This window comes from Canis lupus, chromosome 12 (genome assembly GCF_011100685.1).
Source record: "Canis lupus familiaris isolate Mischka breed German Shepherd chromosome 12, alternate assembly UU_Cfam_GSD_1.0, whole genome shotgun sequence".
Classification (NCBI taxonomy): domain Eukaryota; kingdom Metazoa; phylum Chordata; class Mammalia; order Carnivora; family Canidae; genus Canis; species Canis lupus.
The window spans coordinates 29,691,732-29,712,121 of NC_049233.1; positions in this window are offsets into that span (position 1 = coordinate 29,691,732).

Sequence of the window (20,390 nt, forward strand, 5' to 3'; positions counted from 1 at the left end):
TTTAATTTTTGCTAGTGTAATAGGATAGTGAATTCATGATTGTAATTTTGTGATTATTGTTGAAGCTCAAATTAGAGAAAACTGGTAAGAAGTACCACATTACAAAAGGTTGCTAAGACAGTGTATGCCAAACTCTCTAAAGGATAGCTATATTTTTTTATATTCCTTGTATGAATGAAACCATAATGTTTGTCCTTCTCCAACTGACTTACTTCACTCAGCATAATAGCTTCCAGTTCCATCCAGGTTGAAGCAAATGATGGGTATTCATAGTTTCTAATGGCTGAGTAATATTCCATTGTGTATATATATACCACATCTTCTTTATCCATTCACCTTATAGGGAAAGGAGAGAAAATGAATGGGAAATATCAGAGAGGGTGACAGAACATGAGAGACTCCTAACTCTGGAAAACCAAACAAGGGGTAGTGGAAGGGGAAGTGGGCGGGGGGATGGGGTGAGTGGGTGACGGGCACTAGGGGGGCACTTGACAGGATGAGCACTGGGTGTTATACTATATGCTGGCAAATTGAACTCCAATAAAAAATATACAAAGAAGTAAAAAATGATAATAATAAAAAGCCACTAGCCACTCTGTCACCTATTTACAACTTAGAAAAGACAAGTATTTCAAGGAAGGAATTGAAAATCACCAAAAGTCATAAAGCTTTCAACTCAGTAGGATATGCTGTCATGGAGTGGGAAGAGCGGGTGAGAAGCATCCATTGAGAATGAGAACAAAAAAAGGGTACTGTCATCTCACTTCCAGGCTTATTTCTATTCTACAGAGTTCTGTGAGCCTTTGCTAGCATGTAACACTGAAATAGCATGCCTTCGTAGAGTTCATGGTAGGTTCTGACGCTTGTCCCCTAGAGCAGTCTATCCCTAGTATGGTCCATGAACTACTTACTGTATGGATAAACAGATAATTGATCATAAATGTTGGTAATTTGAGAACACATATCTAGAAGCCCAATGTGGGACTCCATCCTGGACCCCAGGATCATGCCCTGAGCCAAAGGCAGACACTCAGCTGCTGAGCCACCCAGGCGTCCCCACTGCCAGGTTTTAAAAAACAATAAAAATAAGCACATGGACTCAAATACTCTGACAAATGGCAATATGAGACTATAACTATGCAAATCATAACTAGATGCATATTTAGTCATATCTAATAATAATACAGGATTAGATTTCTAGAGGAATCTAATATATTGTTGTCTTAATATTTTTCATTTTTCTAATAATGTACTTTAATTTTTATTGCATTTTACATAAGCATGGTCTGTCATGATTGAAAAATAAAGAAATAAAATACCTGATTTATTCTTTCATATAGAATTTCCGATGGGGCACCTGGGTATTTCAGTAGGTTAAGGGTCTGACTCTTGATATCTGCTCAGGTCATGATCTCAAGTAGGTGAGATAAAGCCCCACATTAGTCTCTGCACTCAGCAAGTCTGCTTCTTTCTTTCTTCCTCTCTCTCTGCCCATTCCCCCCACTGCTCCACCCAGCTTGTGCAAACTCTCTCTCAAATAAATAAACAAATAAAAAAAAAAAGAATTTCACAAACACCATCATTGTGTATGGGGAACAGCTGGTACCCAATTTTCATCTGAAAATTTGGAGACTAGCTGAAGCATAAGGGGAGAATAAGAAAAAAGGCAGTAGAAGAGTAGCCTTGGTGTTTCTCCTTGACTAAGCAGAAATATCAGAGGTTGAACCCTGTTGAGCAGTTTAAAAGTGTCCTGACAAACAGGATGATGGCCTGTCAGGGTGTGAGGACTTCAGGCCTTGCTTCAGGACCAAGGGCTGTGGGAGCTACTGGTTCAGGAGGTTTGGCATTGGCTGGTCAGAGGGGTCTAGTAGCTCTAGTGGGGATCCTTGTCTTCAGGGGACAATGCAACACATAGTTTAGAATTTCAAACCAAAACTGCTTAAATTTAAAGTCTCTCAATAACTGACTTTTTTTAGATTATCACAAAAACTTCTTTGTGTGTGTGATTTTTTTGATATGCTTTAAGTAAAAAAAAAAAAAAATAGTACAGGAAAAAAAAAAAGCTGCAACAGCCTTAGGTACTTAAATGTAGCACATTTACCAGTATATACTCATTCATTAGCCAAACATTTTAGAATCTACTCATCCAGGGAAAATGGTGTTAGGGAACTTCATATAGTTTATCCTCGTGAAGTGACATTCTAAAGGGAGAAATGGATGTTAAGCATCAGAAACAGGATAGATCACTTATTTGGAGAATTCTACAGTGAGGCCATTCACATTCACTTCAACAGCTCTAAAACATTTTAAACTCAACATACAAGCAATATAGGAATCAGATTTACTGCAATAAAAATGGATTTAAGAATGTGGCTTGGGCATATATTCTATTTCTTTACCCAAAGTGTAGATCTTACAAACTATCTGAAGAAAGAGAGAAATTTGAAGCGAGGAAGAGAAAATAATGAGGATGTCCTACAGGTTACAGGTTTGTTAGCTCTACAAAGGCCCTAAAAAATTTTGCCATTTTAATGTAATTGGAGAAGAATATTAATATAATCAATTATGGATCTCTAGGTGTTCAGAGGATAGCTCATTTGATTAGAAGCCAAGTCAGTTTCTTCTTTTAACTTCTTTAGAGCTATGTTTCAATTATCCCTTCCAAGTTAATTGATGCAATGCACAGATTGAGTTTGGATGATACCCATGCCCTCTTTTAAGCTGCTCATTCCTAAAGGAGTGCATTGGAAAATGTGTTGATGCCTTACTCTAAGCTAACTGTTCTCAAGATACCACTGTTTTGGGCAGTAATTCCTAGGGGTACAAACCAATTCTTTCCAAAAATGCTTTGGTGACACACCCTGCAATGTTTAACTATACTTCTCCATGAAATGACATTCTGTATAATCATAATACATCTTCCAAAACTATCAATTGTCTGATCACTTCCAGGTTTTATTTTTTTCTTTTTGAAAAGATTTTATTTATTTATTCATGAAAGATACACAGAGAGAGAGGCAGAGACATAGCCAGAGGGAGAGACAGTCTCCCTGCAGGAAACCTGATGTGGGACTCCATCCTGGACCCCAGGATCATGCCCTGAGCCAAAGGCAGACACTCAGCTGCTGAGCCACCCAGGCATCCCCACTGCCAGGTTTTAAAAAACAATAAAAAATAAACACATGGACTTAAATACTTTGACAAATGGCAACATGAGAATATAACTATGCAAATAATAACTAGATGCATAGTCTTTCAGAATATTTTTGTGTTCTGGAAACCTAATATATCAATATGTAAACAATCTAAATATTCTGAATGCTTTTGAGAAAAATTCTTTGAAGAAATTTAAATTTTATGTATGCCATATTCATCTGTTTTGTGCACAAATCATAAGGCTTGCAATTTACTCATTAATCTGTCAGCTATATGTCTTACAAATATAATCTGGTCAGTTTACTCCTCAGAACCTGAGACTTTATTTGTAAAATGGATGTAATTTACTAGAGTAATTTACTAGAGTAATTGTTTCATACTATCTTCTTTGAATCATCTCAACTATTACTGGGTAAAGAGAAGGAAGAAATCTTGGTGGTCAAGGCTGTAAGATTACTATTGTGGAAATGATAGCAGGTGTTTTTATATATATATATATGCATATATATATATATATATGCATATATATATGAAAAATGTTCTGATATGCCTAAAACCCCCGTATAAGCATTTAATAGTCTTTTCTTGTTTTTTTTAAGATTTTTATTTATTTATTTATTCATGAGACACACAGAGAGAGAGAGAGAGAGGGAGAGAGAGAGGGAGAGGCAGAGATACAGGCAGAGAGAGAAGCAGGCTCCATGCAAGGAGCCTGACATGGGACTAGATCCTGGGACTCTAGAATCACTCCCTGGGCTGAGGGTGGTGCTAAACCGCTGAGCCACCCAGGCTGCCCCTCTTTTCTTATTCTAAATAGGATTCCAGACAGAAAGACTTGAGATTAATATTGATGTCACTTCTTGTTCATTTTAGTTAAATTGTATGAAATTATAGGTTTGTAGGTCAAAGATAGGTGGACCACATGGTTCAACTTAAGATAGAAGTACTACTTTCACAGTCATGCTTTTTCCTCCACCTCAAAAGATGTCAGTCTGTTTTTATATAAAGAAATTGAATAAAATAAATTTTTGAAAAGTTTTAACATCTAAGTACTATTTTCACACATGTCCGCACTGACTTTAGGAAATGATAAGAAAGAAATGTGGAGAGGAAAGCAAATATTTTCAAGAGTATCTTTTTGAAGTCAAAAATTACATGTGATACTACTCTTTAAAAAGTAGTTACAGTTTTGAACTTTATGAGAAAAGTTCATTTTTACTTCATTACAAGGCAGTGGGGAGGGTTGTCATAGAGGGGGAAAGATGAAAAGATATGGGAACATATGGAATTTTCGTTTTTTGGTACCTGTGTTCTGGTGTAAGTAACTCATTGGTCGGCTAGGGTTTATGGATATTTTGAGGTGGGTCACCTAAAGGGCCTTTTTGTATTTAGCCACGGGATAGCAGATCACTGTGGATCCTTCTACCCTACTCAGGTTTCCATTGTTCAACTTGGTTGCCCCATAGTGGCTTTTACAAACGTCAAATGATTTTACATTTGCATTATTATATATTCTAATATGTATATGTACATTGTATCTCTTAGTTTTCTTGATACACAATTTTTATTCCAAATGTTTTTTAAATTTACATCTTGAAAATAAAGAGGTACTTAAAATTTTCTGTTTAGAAAGTCACTAAACATTTTTCTCACCAAACATTTCATCCAAAACAAAATTTTCATTATATTTTGTAACGCTGTACACCCCCAGATGTTTGTGGGGTTTTATTGAATAACCAGCATGAGTATTCAGTCAGTTAAGTTCTGTCATCTTTCTTTCTAATGATCTCAATGCATAAAGGAGAGGGAAATCAATATATAAAAGAAGTTCTGATTTTTATTTCTCACTTCCAAAAAAGTTTTCCAAGATGAAGACATCCTGAACAATTATATCTGTCACCAGAACTTTCACAGTAGGAACCCTGTTCCCTGAATTAGAGGCAGCCTAATCATTGAACATTCAGGCAAATCTAGATTTGCCTTGAGGGTTTTTGGGTATTCAGGCTTTAAATCTTATTCAGATGTATGATTATCACATTTAAACTAATTGTCTTCCCCCACCCCCCAAAGACTCTATCATTAAGTGTGTCATTTGAAGTCATTGTGTGTTATCAAAATAAGCATAAGGAAAGAATGGAGACAAACTCTTCCTTGGGGCTAGAGGGTGTATCTCATATAAATATTTATGTTCTAAGTAGAAATATTCTAAATGCATTTAGCTATGACCTATCATTTATATTAGGTGTCAACATTCCAATGTAATCACCTGGAGATTGATTAATCATTTAAGGTTGTACAGTTAAAAGGAAAACATTTACTAAAAGTAATATAGAGCCAGGATGATATTTTTGGGACCTTGACCTGTTTTTTGAGTTTAAGAAATGATGCTGTCATATTTCTATAGGAGACAGCATCTGGGATGCAAGATAAAATGGTGTTTCTCTAATACATCCCAACCCCACAGAACCAGCTGATTAGAAGCCTGGATGTTTGTATGACAAGCTTAGGTATTTGCTTGCCTCTGTGAAAATTAAATTGTCATTGTGCCAAGGGTATACAGAAAATATCCATTAGCAATTGATGTCAGTATGTTTATGTAGAATTTGAATGGGCTTTTTATACAGATCAAAATTGGCTATGTGGAAAGCAATAGAGATCAATTATACACTTAGAACATGAATTCTTAAAATAAATATCAAAGCTAAAAGGGAGGAGGTACTTCAGTTCTTATCTAGTTCCACTCCTGAAGCTCTGATAAGGGAAAAATTATTTCCCTTACAAGAAAAAGGACTGTTTTTCACAAAGAGGTTGTAAAAAATTGAGATTTTTATATGTGAAAATGCTCTGAATTATTGAATTGATAGCAATGTTAATCTAAATTAAAATAAAGCTTTAAAGAACCCCTCATAGCATGAGGTTGAATTTGTTGTATTCTATACAAGATTTCTTGTTTGCACGTCTTTACAAATATATGTGTATATCTGGACCACCATGTTTGTTAATTATCACTTCCAGATTCCTATGTTAATTATGACAGGATGTTTCCACTTATTTCCTCTTTTGATCTGGTTTACTGGAAGTAATACCATTCATGTTTTTGCAAGATAGAGATAAGTAGAGATTGAAAACTGGCAGATACATAACCAAAAGCTGGATAGTGAAGAAGATACATGTCCCTAGATTAGAAAATGGTTGTGTCAATTTAAAAGAAAATCTTAAAAAGGCTAATATTTTTTTAATTGCATATTTTATGTTAGTTGGAAGGTTATTGTACTATATTGCTGATTTTTAGAGGAATGGAGAAAACAATGATTTTGAAACCATCTGGCATTTTGGCACTTAGGAACTTTGAATATATTGTCCTATTTATTCTTTATAACCATCTTATTATATGTGTAATAATATTGCTTTTTCACAAAAGACAAACTAGAGTTGACTATCTTCAACACTTATATTAGTGTGTGGTATCACAAAAAACAAACTAGAAGTGACTATCTTCAATACTTATATTAGTGTGTGGTAGATTGATGATTTAAACTCCAATCATTTTAATCACTAAATCTCAGCTCTTTCAAGTATATTGTCATACATGCTAGGCTGTGTGTGTGTGAACACACACATATTTATAGATTCTCTCTCTATTCTTTTATTCTCATTCTATTCAAACTTGGTCAAAATATTAAAGTTCATCAACAGTTGCTTAAAATATACTAGTTTAGCATATTCACACATACAGCAAAATACATAATATATTTAAGAATATAGAAGAAAAATATGTCATTATTTTTAACTTCAAAAGATTTAACATATATTTTGGCAGCTATATATGAATAATGCAAAAATAATATGTATATATTTGTGTATATTTAAATACTGAACTTTTGGTCTGGGAAGAGTAAAGTGTTAACACAAGGATAGAAATACCTGTGGCTACGTGATGAAAATCAGCAAAGTAGTGCAACAAAAACAAGGAATAGAGGTGGCAGGGTCACAAGAGATATGGTTTGCCAAGTCATATGGAATAAATGAATTAAAATACACACCAAGATCCTAAATTGTCTTCACCATTGGTAGGATCAGTTGATGAAGAGCTATAAACTATGATGTGCTGGTAAATGTTTATCAACTAGTTCACTAGGTGGGAAAAAAAGCAAAAGTATGGATTTACATCATTTGCTAATTTCTGTGGTGTAAAATTCTGCAGCATGATTAATTTTAAATTCTCAATTTTATGTCACCACATGTGGCAATGGGAAGAAGCAGTCAAATTGGCTCTTGTGAGCCAGTTAAGTATACATATCACTAAATAAGTGACATATACATAATAGGTGCTTCCTTCAATAAATGCTGAATCTTAATTAAAAGAATAACATGAAAAAATGATGCTTATAAGATGGCTTATGAATCGGAATTTTAAAGTAAAGTAGAGAGGACAGTTGAGGCGATTGAAGTTTAAAGGGTAGGTCTGCATGATAGAAGCAGTGAAAATACGAATATTTCTGCAAAAGCTATGTGGATTAAAATTTAAAAGTTCAGCACAATATGTAAAGAAACTTGAATAAATTACACAAATATGTGTAATTCTGTTACTAAATTTGTAGTATTGTTCATTACATGAAATATTTGACTAGTTTGATTTACTAATGGAATTGCAATGCTTAATCAACGTTAGACTTATTTTAAATCAGGTACAACTGGTGTTTACTTAATTTTCTTCAGTTAAACAAGGCTTTGAAGATATGACTATAATCTTAAAATAATCATTTCAGTTGAAACAAAAATAAGACATATCTTAATTCCCTAATTGTTGTTGTTTATTATATTTCTTAGGTCTTCTTAATTTCTGCTGCCAGTTCTCAATATACTTTATGAAGCATTTCATACCATTTCTTTCATGTTCTATCTATTTCTATCTTTCTCAAATGCATTGGGGGAAAAAAGCCTTAAAATATAAAGTTTAAACTTGCAGAAATTTCTTGACAACTGTAATGAACAAAAGGATATATCTATGCTAATTTAAATATCTTCTATTTTTGTAGCCCCAGTTCTTAACAAATAGCATGTTGGAAATAATCATTCTTGTAATGAAAAGATTCATTCACATAATATATATTTCTAAATAAATATAAACATAATATGATTATTAAAATTTTTATCATGGCTTTTTTGTAAAATTGTATGACTATATATCATTTTTAGATAGTGGCATCTTATGAGAAGTTTCACCATACTTGTTAGTTATATGTCCCAACTGAATAATGTTCTAAACAAATATTTTATTATAGATAACTCATATATAATTGCAGTAGAAACTATTGCATGAACCATTGTCAAAGCTTTATTAAGCACTATTATTTAATAAACCAATTATAAAGGCTTGAAAATATGAACAACACATAAATTGCTTATGTAAAATTTTAAAAATGTTTAACAATATAATTTTGTAGCTATGTTTGAAAAGGAAAACATTCATACACACATTTTACAGCCCTTACTTTCAAGCATTTACACTTTTTTTTGAAATATTACCCTTTAAGCCAAAATTTCTTATTCTTACACTCAGCTTCAAGGTACAATATTTGGAAAGGTTAGTAAAATTCCATTAAGTCATTTTGAGTTATCTAAGGGTGAACTTTAAGAAATTGTTCAGATAGTTTTAATACACTTGAAGAGTTGAAAAGTAGTTTTGTTTTTAAAGTTCACACTTGGCACATATTTAGTCTTCACTGAAGAATTGACACCAGAACTTCTTGGAGCAAATGGAGGCACTTTAGGAGCATGATTGAAAATCTCTTTACCTTCTGTCTGATTCCTAAGTTATAGCAGACTGGATATGACCCATATGAGACTGAAAGAAAGAGATATTTTATTTTTGGCCAATTAATATCCTTATGCCTTTCTATCTCTTGTCATATATTTTCTTGTATATTCATTTACTCTCTATAGGCCATCCTGCTGACAGAAATCTCATAATGGATACAAACATTTGCAAATGAGAGAAAAAATATCTTTCAAGGCAAACAGATTTATCTCTAGATTTTCTTTAAACTGTCATAGTTTTATTTATGTTTCCTTCCTATTTGCTCATGGGATGATCTCACATGTACAGTGAGTTTTATAAATAATTTGAGTTAATGAAGGGACTTAACCAAAAAAGTAAGAGACATAGAAAGAGAGGTAATCAAGAGCCAGTGGAGGTGGTGGTAGGGGGAGGGGAGGTCTTTAATTACTTACTTCAAACATAATGTAAAATATAACATTTTGTATTTCCAAAAATAAAAACACCATACCAATACAAATCAAAGACCAAATATTTAGTCTAAAACGTACATTAAAGCTGGCAAAGTACACTAAATTATGCAACCCAGAATACTATTTTTTTTTATTATTGAATGAAAATATTCAAAACAGAATGCAGGTATATATTGCCTTGAACCAGAACAAAACTTGACTACAAAATGGCGTATATATATTAACCAGCAAACCAAATCTGGTAATGTATGAAAACAATTATACACCTTGCACAACTAGAATTTACTCAGTTTGTCTAAGTCTTGGTCAACATTTGAAAATCAATCAATGTAATGACTATATTAACAAGCCAATGAAGAAAAATCCATAGCCATTTCAATTGACATAGGGTAAGCGTTTGATAAAACCCAAACCTATACATGACAAAGAAAACTTGCAGTAATTTAGGAATAGAGGAAACTAATTTACCTGGATGAAGACCATGTAATAAAAACCTGCAGCTAAGTTTATACTTAATAGCGAAAAAACTAAATCCTTTCCTCCAAAGATCAGAAATAAGATAAAGATATCTGTGCTTATGTGCCATTCTTATTCAAAGTACTCCTGAAATTTCTAAACATTTCAATAAACCAAAGGAAAGAAAAAGAAGAAAGAAGAAAGAAAAGAAAGAAAGAAAGAAAGAAAGAAAGAAAGAAAGAAAGAAAAGAAAGAAAAAGAAAAAGACACACTGATTGATTAGAATGGAAGAAATAAAAGCTCTATTTGCAGATAACATTATTGTCTACATAGAAAATCTCAGGAAAACTAGAAAATCAATCTCAGAGCTAATAGTTAAGTTCATCAAGGTCACATTATACAAGATCAACAAACGAAATTTAGATTTTTATATACTAACAAAAAACACATGGAAACCAAATTAAAAAGAAATCATCATTTATAGTTGCTCCAAAGAAAATAAAATTCTTTGTTATAATTCTAACAAAATATGTATAGGATTGTGTCCTGAAATTATAAAATGCTTGAAAGAGATCAAAGAAGAGCTAAATCAATCAAGCAGCATATCTTTTTCATAGGTTGGAAGATAAACATAGTAAAGATGCCAATTCTCCCCAAATTGATGCCGATTTTTCCCAAATGAATTTAATACAATTCTTAACAAAATTCTATCAGGATTTTTTTTACAATTAGATAAGTATATTCTAAAATATAACAGAAAATTTTAAAAAACCTAAAATGCTAAAAATGTCTCAGAAAAGAAGGATAAAGTAGAATGAATCACTTTTCCAAAGATTAAGCTTAAAATACAGTAATTAAGACAATATAGAAATGGCAATGGGACATATACATAGAACAGCAGAAAAAAAATTAAAAAGCCATATATACACACACAACAAATGCCCAACTGTTTTTTGACTTTATGCAAGTCACTACTCTCCTAAAATACCACGTATCAATGCCAACTGAGACCTTATCAGTCTGTGATTTATCCCATGGGGGAAAGTTAGAGTGTGTGAGTGAGCACTTGTCTTCCCTATCTGTGCAGGATACTGCCAAAGGGGCATATTTTTCTCTCACCCTGTCCCGGTACTAAGTAATAAGATGTGCAACTAGTGGATGCAGAAGAGGCTAAGAGAGAGTGGATAGGGCTTTCAGAGGACATGGAAGGAATTCAGACTCTACTGATCATGTCAAGGATGCAGCAAGAAGCCTGCACATAAGCCACTGAGGACAACTTTCCTACAAATCCCCCCAACTGGCATACAGGTACTCCCAGCACTCCATGTACTTCACTCACATATACTCACCTCTATCATGTGGCATACTCTCTGCCTCCTGATTGAGAGTGAGCCTTGGCAGATAGGTAGAAAGCACGTGCAGAAAGTTGGCCAGAATCTGTGTATAGGGAAAGACTACAAACTTGGGCTTTAGCACCATATGTGGTAAAGCAAAAGAGAGACTGTTGACATTCAGCTTGGTGTAGTGCAGGATCAAAAGAAGGCACACAAGTTTAAGAATTCTGCCACAAGTGGGAGCAAGAGGGCAGCCCAGGTGGCTCAGCAGTTTAGCGAGGCCTTCTGCCTAGGTTGTGATCCTGGAGACCTGGGACTGAATCCCACATTGGGCTCCCTGCATGGAGTCTGCTTCTCCCTCTGCCTGTGTCTCAGCCTCTATATTGCTCTGTGTGTCTCATGAATAAATAAATAAAATCTTAAAAAAAAAAAAAAAAAAAAAACAAGTGGGAGCAAGAATTATGGAGCAGGTCTGAGAAAGCCTCAGAAACCCTAACAGAGCTAACAGAAGGTATTCTATTTCCAAAGTCAGGAAAGACTGGAGGAGACTGCTACTTCATACACAGCGACAACAATGCAAGATATCAAGGAATATGAAAAATCACAGAAACAAGACACCACCAAATAATCACAAAAATCATGAAACTAACCTCAAATATATGGGGATCTACCTTTTTCCTGATAAAGAGTTCAAAATAGCTATTTTGAGAAACTCAGCTACAAGAAAATACAGGAAGACAATTCAACAAAATCAGGAAAATAGGAAATAAACAAAATGAGAACTTTAACAAAGAGCTAAAAATCATAAAAAAAAAAACAGAAATTTTGGAGCTGAATAATTCAGTGAATGAAGTGATAAATGCTATAGAGAACATCAATATCAGAATGGATCAAGTATTTGAAAGAACCTATGAATTAGAAGACAGGGACTTGGAAATTATTTATTCAGAATAGAACAAAGAAGAAAGAATAAAAAAGAATGAAGAAGGCCTACATGATCAAAACAAAAAAAGAAAAATTATTGGAGTCCTAAAAGGAGAAAAAAAAATGGAAATAGATCAGAAAGATTGTTTAAAGAAATAATGGCTGAATACTTCCCATATCTGTGGAGAGATTTAGGTATCCAAGTCCATGAAGCTTATCAAGTCTCCAATAAATTGAATTTAAAGATATCTGCAAGATATATTACAAGAAAGCTGTTAAAAAGAAAAAGAATATTAAAAGTAATAAGAGAAAAGAAGCTTAAAACTTTCAAAGGAATCCCTGAGAAGTTTATTAGCATATTTCTCAGCAGAAATCTTGCAGGTAGGAAGAGAGTATGATGATATATACAAAGAACCAAAGAAACCAACAAAAACTGCCAACCAAGAATACTCTGTATGGCAAAATTGTTCTTCAGAAATCAAAGAGAGAGATAAAGTCTTTCCCAGATAAGCAAAAATGGAGGGATTTCATCATAACTAGACCTGCCTTACAAGAAATGCTGAAAGGTGTTCTACAAGATAAAATGAAAGGATGCTAATTAGTAACATGAAAGCATATGAAAGTTTAAAACACACTCGCGAAGATATATAGTCAAATTCTGAATACTCTAAAATTGTAATAAAGTGATGATTAGCCACTTAATTCTAGTATAAAGGTTAGAGAACAAAGCATTAAAAATAACTAGAGCTACAATAACTTGTTAATAAATACACAATATGAAAAGATACATTGTGACATTAAAAACATAAAAAGAGGATGAATAAAATAGTTTCTGGATGTAATACAGGTTAAATTGTCATCAGTGTAAAACAGGTATCTATGGGAAATTTTATGTAAGCCTCAAGGAAACCATATAGCAAAAACTACAGTAGATATACAATAGATAAATGGAAGAGAATCAATGCATACCACTACAAAAAAAAATCGATACATAAAGGAAGACAAAAAGAGGGGTAGAAAGGAAAAGGGAAAGTGCAAGACATCTAGAAAAAAATAAGATGGCATTGGTAAGTCCTCACTTACCAATAATTACTGTAATTGTAAACAGATTAAATTATCAAATCAGGAGCCATATAAAACACACATGCACACACAGAACTAAATACTGCCCACAAGGAATGAACTTCCAATATAAGGGCACACAAAAATTGGAAGTGAAAGGTATAGAAAAACACATTCTATGCAAGTGGAAACCAAAAGAAACCAAAGGCAGCTATACTTATATCAGACAACATAGACTGAGTCAAAGGTTGTAAAGGTACAAAGAAGGTTATTATATAGTGATACAGAGATCATCAAGAAAATATAACAATCATAAAAGCTTCCAACATTGGGACACCTAAATATATTAAGCAAACATTAAAAGATATAGAGGAAGAAATAGAAAACAAAATAATAGTAGTAGGAGACTTGATATCTCACTTTCAACAATGAATAAACCATCCAGACAGAAAATCAATATAGAAACATTAAACTTGATTGTACTTTAGAACAAATAGACCTAGTAGACTTATACAGAACATTCCATCCAGTATCAGCAGGATATATATCCTTCCCAAGTACATATGGAAAATTATCCAGAAAAGATTATATGTCACAAAACAAACCTTAACAAATGTAAGAACACTGAAATAATGCCAAGTACTTTTTCTGACTATAGTGTTTTAAAACTAGAAATAACAGGAAGAAAACTAGAAAAAGTACAAATATGTGTAAATTAAACAACATATGCTTGAACAACCAATAGGTCAAAAATAAATTAAAAGGAATAAAAAAAATCTTGAGATAAAGTGAAAATACAAATACCAAAAGTTATGGGATACAGCAAAGCAGTTCTGAGAGAAGTTCATAGTGATAAACGTCTTTATTGAGAAATGAGAAAGATCTCAAATAAACAACCTAAATTATACCTCAAGGAACTAGTAAAAGAAGAACAAAATAAGCTCTCAGTAGACAGAAGGAAATAACAAAGACTATAGCAGATAAATGAAATAGAGACTGAAAAAACAATAGAAAAGATTAGTGAAAATAAGAGCTATTATTTTTTAAAGATAAGCAAAATAGACAAATATTTAACTAGTTTCACCAAGAAAAAAAAAAAAAGTACTCCAATTAATAAAATTAGAAATGAAAGAACAGGGGCATGTGGATGGCTCAGTTGGTTGAGTATCCAATTCTTGGTTTTGGCTCAGTTCATGATCTCAGGGTTGTGAGATCGAGCCCTGCATTGGGCTCTGCACACAGTGTAGAGTCTGTTTGAGATCCTCTTTCCTCTCCCGCTCCCCATCCTCCCCCTCTCAAATAAAGAAATAATCTTTTATTTAAAAAAAGATGTAAAAAGAGATATTACCACTGACAGCACAGAAATACAAGGGACCATAAAAGACTTGTATGGATTGCAGCAACATGGATGGAGCTAGAATTATGCAAAGTGAAATAAGTCAGTCAGAGAAAGAAAAATATCATGTGATTTCACTCATATGTGGAATTTAAGATACAAAACAAATGGATGTGGTGAAAAAAAGGAGAAGATAACCAAGAAACAGGGGCACCTGGGTGGCTCAGTCAGTTAAGCATCTGCCTTCTTCTCAGGTCATGATCCCAGGATCCTGTGACTGAGCTCCACATCAGGCTCTCTGCTCCGTGGGGAGCTTGCTTCTCCCTCTGCCTTTCACACTCCCTGCTTGTGCTCACTCTCTTTTTCTCTCTCTTTATGTAAAAAAATAAATAAATAAAATCTTAAAAAAAGAAAACTAAGAAACAGATTTTTAACTATGAAGATCAAACTAGTGGTTACCAGAGGGGAGCTGGGCCAGGGGTGTTATAGGTGATGGAGATTAAGGAGTGAATTAGTGATGTGCGTTGGGTGTTGTATGGAAGTGTTGAATCACTAAATTCTATACTTGAAACTAATATTACACTGTATGTTAAGTAACTGGATTTTAAATAAAAATTCAGAAAAAAACACATATATTGGTGTATAATGGAAAATTATAACCAAGGAAAAAATGGATAAATTCCTTGAAATGTACAACCTGCCAAGACTAAATCAAAGAAATAGAAAATCTGAACAGACTAATAATGAGTAATGAGATGGAATCAGTAATCAAAAAGCACCCCATAACAACAAAAAGCCCAGGTCCAGATGGTTTCTCCTATTCTACCACACATTTAAAAAATTAATGGCCAGTCCTCCTCAAACTCTTCCAAAAAATTAAAAAGAGGTGGGAAAACTCCAAACATAATTTTATGAAGCCATCATTATCCTGATAACAAGCCATATAAGGACACTGCAAGAAAAGAATATTAGAGGCCAATATTCCTATTGAATATAGATTTAAAAATCTTCCACAAAATTTTAGCAAGCCAAATTAAACAGCACATTAAAAAGACCACATGAGTGGGATTTATCCTTATGATGCAAGGGTAGTTCAGCATTCACAAATAAATCAATATAACACACCACATGGTAGAATCAAAGATAAAAATTATATGATCATCTCAATCAATTCAGAAAAAGGCATTTAAAAAATACAACTCCTTTCATTATACACTCTCAATAGATATAGAAGGAACATACCTCAACAATATAATGACCATATGTGACAAGCAACAGCTAACATCATATTCATTGGTGAAAGTTGAAAGTTTTTCCTGTAAGATCAGAAACAGGTCAGGGTGCTGCCCATTCTGACCTCTCCTATTTAACATAGTACTAGAAGTCCTAACCAAGCAATTAGGCAAGAGAAAGAATAAAAGACATCCAAGCTTATAAAAAGAAGAAGGAAAATTATTTTGTTTGCAGAAGATGTGATCTTATATACTGAAAATAATAAAGACTCCACTAAAACTGTTGGAACTGATCAATGAATTCAGCATAGTTGTACGATACAAAGTCTACAAGCAGAAATCAGTAATAAGATTGGAGGCTTGTATCAATGTCAATATCCTGGTTGTACTAATGATCTATAATCTTACAAGATGTTGCCATTGGAGAAAACTGAATGAAGGGTACATGGGATCTTTCTATATCATTTCTTATAAATTAATATAAATCTAGAATGGTCTCAAATTCAAATTTTAAATAAAAATAAAGAATATAGTATAACTATCCATGTTTAACAGTACAATACAAAATGGGTTCTCTTTAGTTTCAGTGTTTATAAATATAGACAGGGTAGAAAATTAGTGATTAGCCCAAGAAAACAAGAATTAAACTTCTATAAGGATTCCCAGAGGCCTTAATATTGAAATCTCAGGACAGAAAAAGTAAATGCACATAGACATTACCTTCAAGAAAAATTATATGGAAGAAAAGTCTAGGTTAATATTAAGGTCACAAATTCTTCATCTAGGTGTTTTGCAGTATAACCTAGATTTATGTTAGAAAGATGGCATGCATTATGTTTTTCTCTTCTTGGGCATAACAAAGCTGGCAGCATACAACAGAATCTAGAAGAAGAGCTAGAATTTATATTTCAGTTGTTACAGGTCAGAGTATCAAAAAACTCGTAAGTTGAGGATCCAAGGAAGTTAAGTCACTACATCAAAGACAAGGACAAACCAAAGATTTGAAGTTTTGTCACAGAATCAAAATATGTTAACATAAATCTTAATTCTATATTCTAATACATAATTTTTCTAATTTGTTCAGTACATGTAATATAGCCTTCCCAACTTATGTATAATCCTCTACCTTTAGAATAGTTGATTAGTTTCATGTCATGAATAAAGCCATAATAAGTTACTGCTGGAGCTTTGTTTCACTTGCATTAGTCTAGGTCTACAGATAGTGGCCTTCTGTGGAAGAAAGATTCTAGTAAAGAGGAACTATCAAATGCTATATATAAAGGTTCTTGTTCTTTCCATTTATAAACTAAAGTAAATAGCTCCCAGTGCTGTTACTCCACACAAATATTCCCCTTACCCCATAAATCAGTTTCTTATGATATGCCTCAATTTAATTGTAACATTTTACAATACATTTGGAAAAACAAAACAAAACAATGATGAATTGCAAGGCAATCTCTCCATGTGAATTTAAAGATCGCTGTAAACATTTCACTGCTTTCAAACTCTTCTAGTCACACAACAACTTATTGGACAAACATGGATTCAGTTCATTTTAGGTTAATCTAGGAAAATGCCTGATGTTCTTTCATTTTTTTGACAAATAGAAATTGCAATTTCCTCTTGTTCAAGCAAATGGAATGTGTTAGGCACTCTGCTAAATAATGGGGGCATCAAGCCAGAAATTCATTACCCTTTCCTTCTAAAATTCACAATTTGGAGTAGACATAGAAATGTAAATAATTTTAATAACAACTGCTAACTGCTTGATTACCAATAAAGTTGGGAAGATCAGATAGAACCTGGAAATAATTAGCTTTTCATTTAAATAGCATATTTAGGGACTCCTGATGGCTTAGCAGTTAAGCATCTGCCTTTGGCTCAGGGTGTGATCCCAAGGCCTGGGATCGAGTCTCACACTGGGCTCCTCTGGGGAGCCTGCTACTCCCTCTGCCTATGTCTCTGCCTCTCTTTGTGTGTCTCTCATGAATAAGATATTTAAATAGCAGATTTAAATATTCACTCTTCCATAACTATTTTTCAATACTCTTATACAAAGAAACATGTCAACTAATACTACCTCCTTTAGGACACTATTTGTATTGGCTATGGGTCGTTCAAAAGAAGACGTGTCCCTTACCATTCTTCCCCATCTTAGTAAACAGAACCATCTTAATATTGCTTCACACATGCCAACATGTGAAGTCATCGTTGGTTCTTCTTTCGGTACTCAAATCATCCCTTCCTATATGATCTACCAAAAATACATATTCTAGGTACAGTATTTCACTTCCTCCATTAGTATTTCATTAACACAGAACTCTAATCTGGATTCTGGCAGTAGCCTCCTTTTTAATTTTTGTTTGTTTGTTTGAATATAGTTGACACAATGTTACATTAGTTTAAGGTGTATAACCTAGTGATTTAACTTCTCTATGCGATAACCTTCTAAATCTTCCTATGTCTCCACTCCTAGCATTCTGCAGCCTATATTTCAGATAATAGAATGATAATACTATTTCCTTGTTTCTCAATACCTCAATAGCTTTTAAACCTAGAATAGAGATCAGAGACTTCCTGGGCCCTATTTAATGCCACCTTTCTCCTTGTTCCCTATTTTAACTATGCTGGCTTCCCTGTTTATTCTAAAATACAACAATGATGTTCCATTTCAGGGACTTTTACACATACAGTTCCCTCTGCTTGGATTATTCTCCCAGAAATGTTTGTACACAATCTCTCACTTAATTTAGACTTCTGTTCTGATGTCATTTCTTCAGAGTCTTCTGAGACCCTTCTTAAATAGAACCTTTTGGTTCTATTATTGAACTAAGATTGCCAGATAAAAGGGGACATATAGTTTAACGTGAAGTTTAGATAAATAACAAACTTTTCAAAATATGAGTAGTCTAAAATATTTTATGAAGGACTTATATGGCATGGGATCTACTTACACATGGAAAAATGCCTTTATCTGAAATTCAAATTTATTTTTATATCTTTTAAGATTTTATTTATTTATTCATCACACACACACACACACACACACACACACACACACACACAGGCAGAGGGAGAAGCAGGCTCCATGCAGGGAACCCGACGTGGGACTTGATCCCGGGTCTCCAGGATCACACCCCGGGGGAAAGGCGGTACTAAACCGCTGAGTCACTGGGGCTGCCCTGAATTCAAATTTAACTGTGTGTGTCCTTATTGGCTAAATCTGTTATCTCTATTTATTATACTCTCCTTTTCTCATAAAACTTTATATAGTAGTCTATTATAAATTTATTTGTCTAAGGTCTGTTTCCTCCACTAGACTACTAGATCCATGAAAATAGGCAATTGTTTTGTTGTGCTCAAAGGTAAATGATTAGAACCTAGAGTAGGAGCTACTGCACATGAAATACTTAGTAAATGTTCAGGCAAGGGAGAAATCATGTGCTATTTGCTACATGATTAATACATGTTTATGTTTCACATTCTCAATAAATATCTAGAAGACCAAACCAGAAAGAATACCTCTTAAAGCATAGACTGGTTAGTTTTAGAAATAATTTACAGAGCCTATAGAAATTGAAACATAAGAGAACCTAACTTCAAAGACATTAAAAATCAAGCAAATTAGGGAAGGTTAGGGAACATTTCAAAAGGTCCATTTGACACAAAATGATCTGTCTTAGTATATGAATATATCGAAGCAGTATTACCTATGATTGAAGAGGATTCAGAAGGCTAATGCAGATGAATGTGATTTCATTAAGAGGTAACCCTTTCTACAGTTTGAAATAACAATCACATTTCTGATTGCTTTTTTCAAAGTCCCCATATTTTTTAGGAGGACAAAAATCCCAACTATCTAGGTTTTGTAATCAATATAGTTTGGATGACTTGGATGACTCTGCCTTGTAACTACAAATGAAAATTTTGACAGCTGATACAAGACCTCATGTATGTTGGCTTTAGTTAGTCTAAGCGACTAGTGGCAATGAGTGAATGAGGGTCCTGAAGGGTGGGAGAAGGTGGGAAGTATAGGAAACACATTTGTATTAAATCTAATTATTTCAGTGATCAAAACCACAAACCTGAAGTGTAGCTTGACTCCAGTGCCGACAGTATAGCAAACCATATGCAGAGGGGTCTCAAAGAGTTTATTTATCTCCTCTCAGCCTCTAATATCATTTTAATACAAAAGGAAACTTCAAACGATTAACCTCAAAAATGGACTTTGAATCATGTTTGAACTTCAAGGTGATTTAAAAATAATCTTCACACTGACAAAAATACTTTATTATTTTCTCCTGTTTTTATCATTAAAACACTTGATATTACTTCATGTATAGATATTCTAACATTACTTGTGAGAAAAGACTATCAAAAGTACAAAATTACAAATATATTAAAATTAAATAAACTGGGTAGCTAGAACTAAGCTTTAAATGGCTTATTGCTTATCCTCAGTGGAAGTCATCTCTTCTATAAAGGGCCCAAAGCTGTGATAACACAGATTGGAAGATATCTTTTCTCAAAAGTTTATGGCTTTTAAAGAATTTGTTTCCAAATCTGAAGGCTCAGAGCTTCAGGTGTTTGTCAATTAGATGTACCAATGTAACATTTTACTCATTAGATGACACAAAA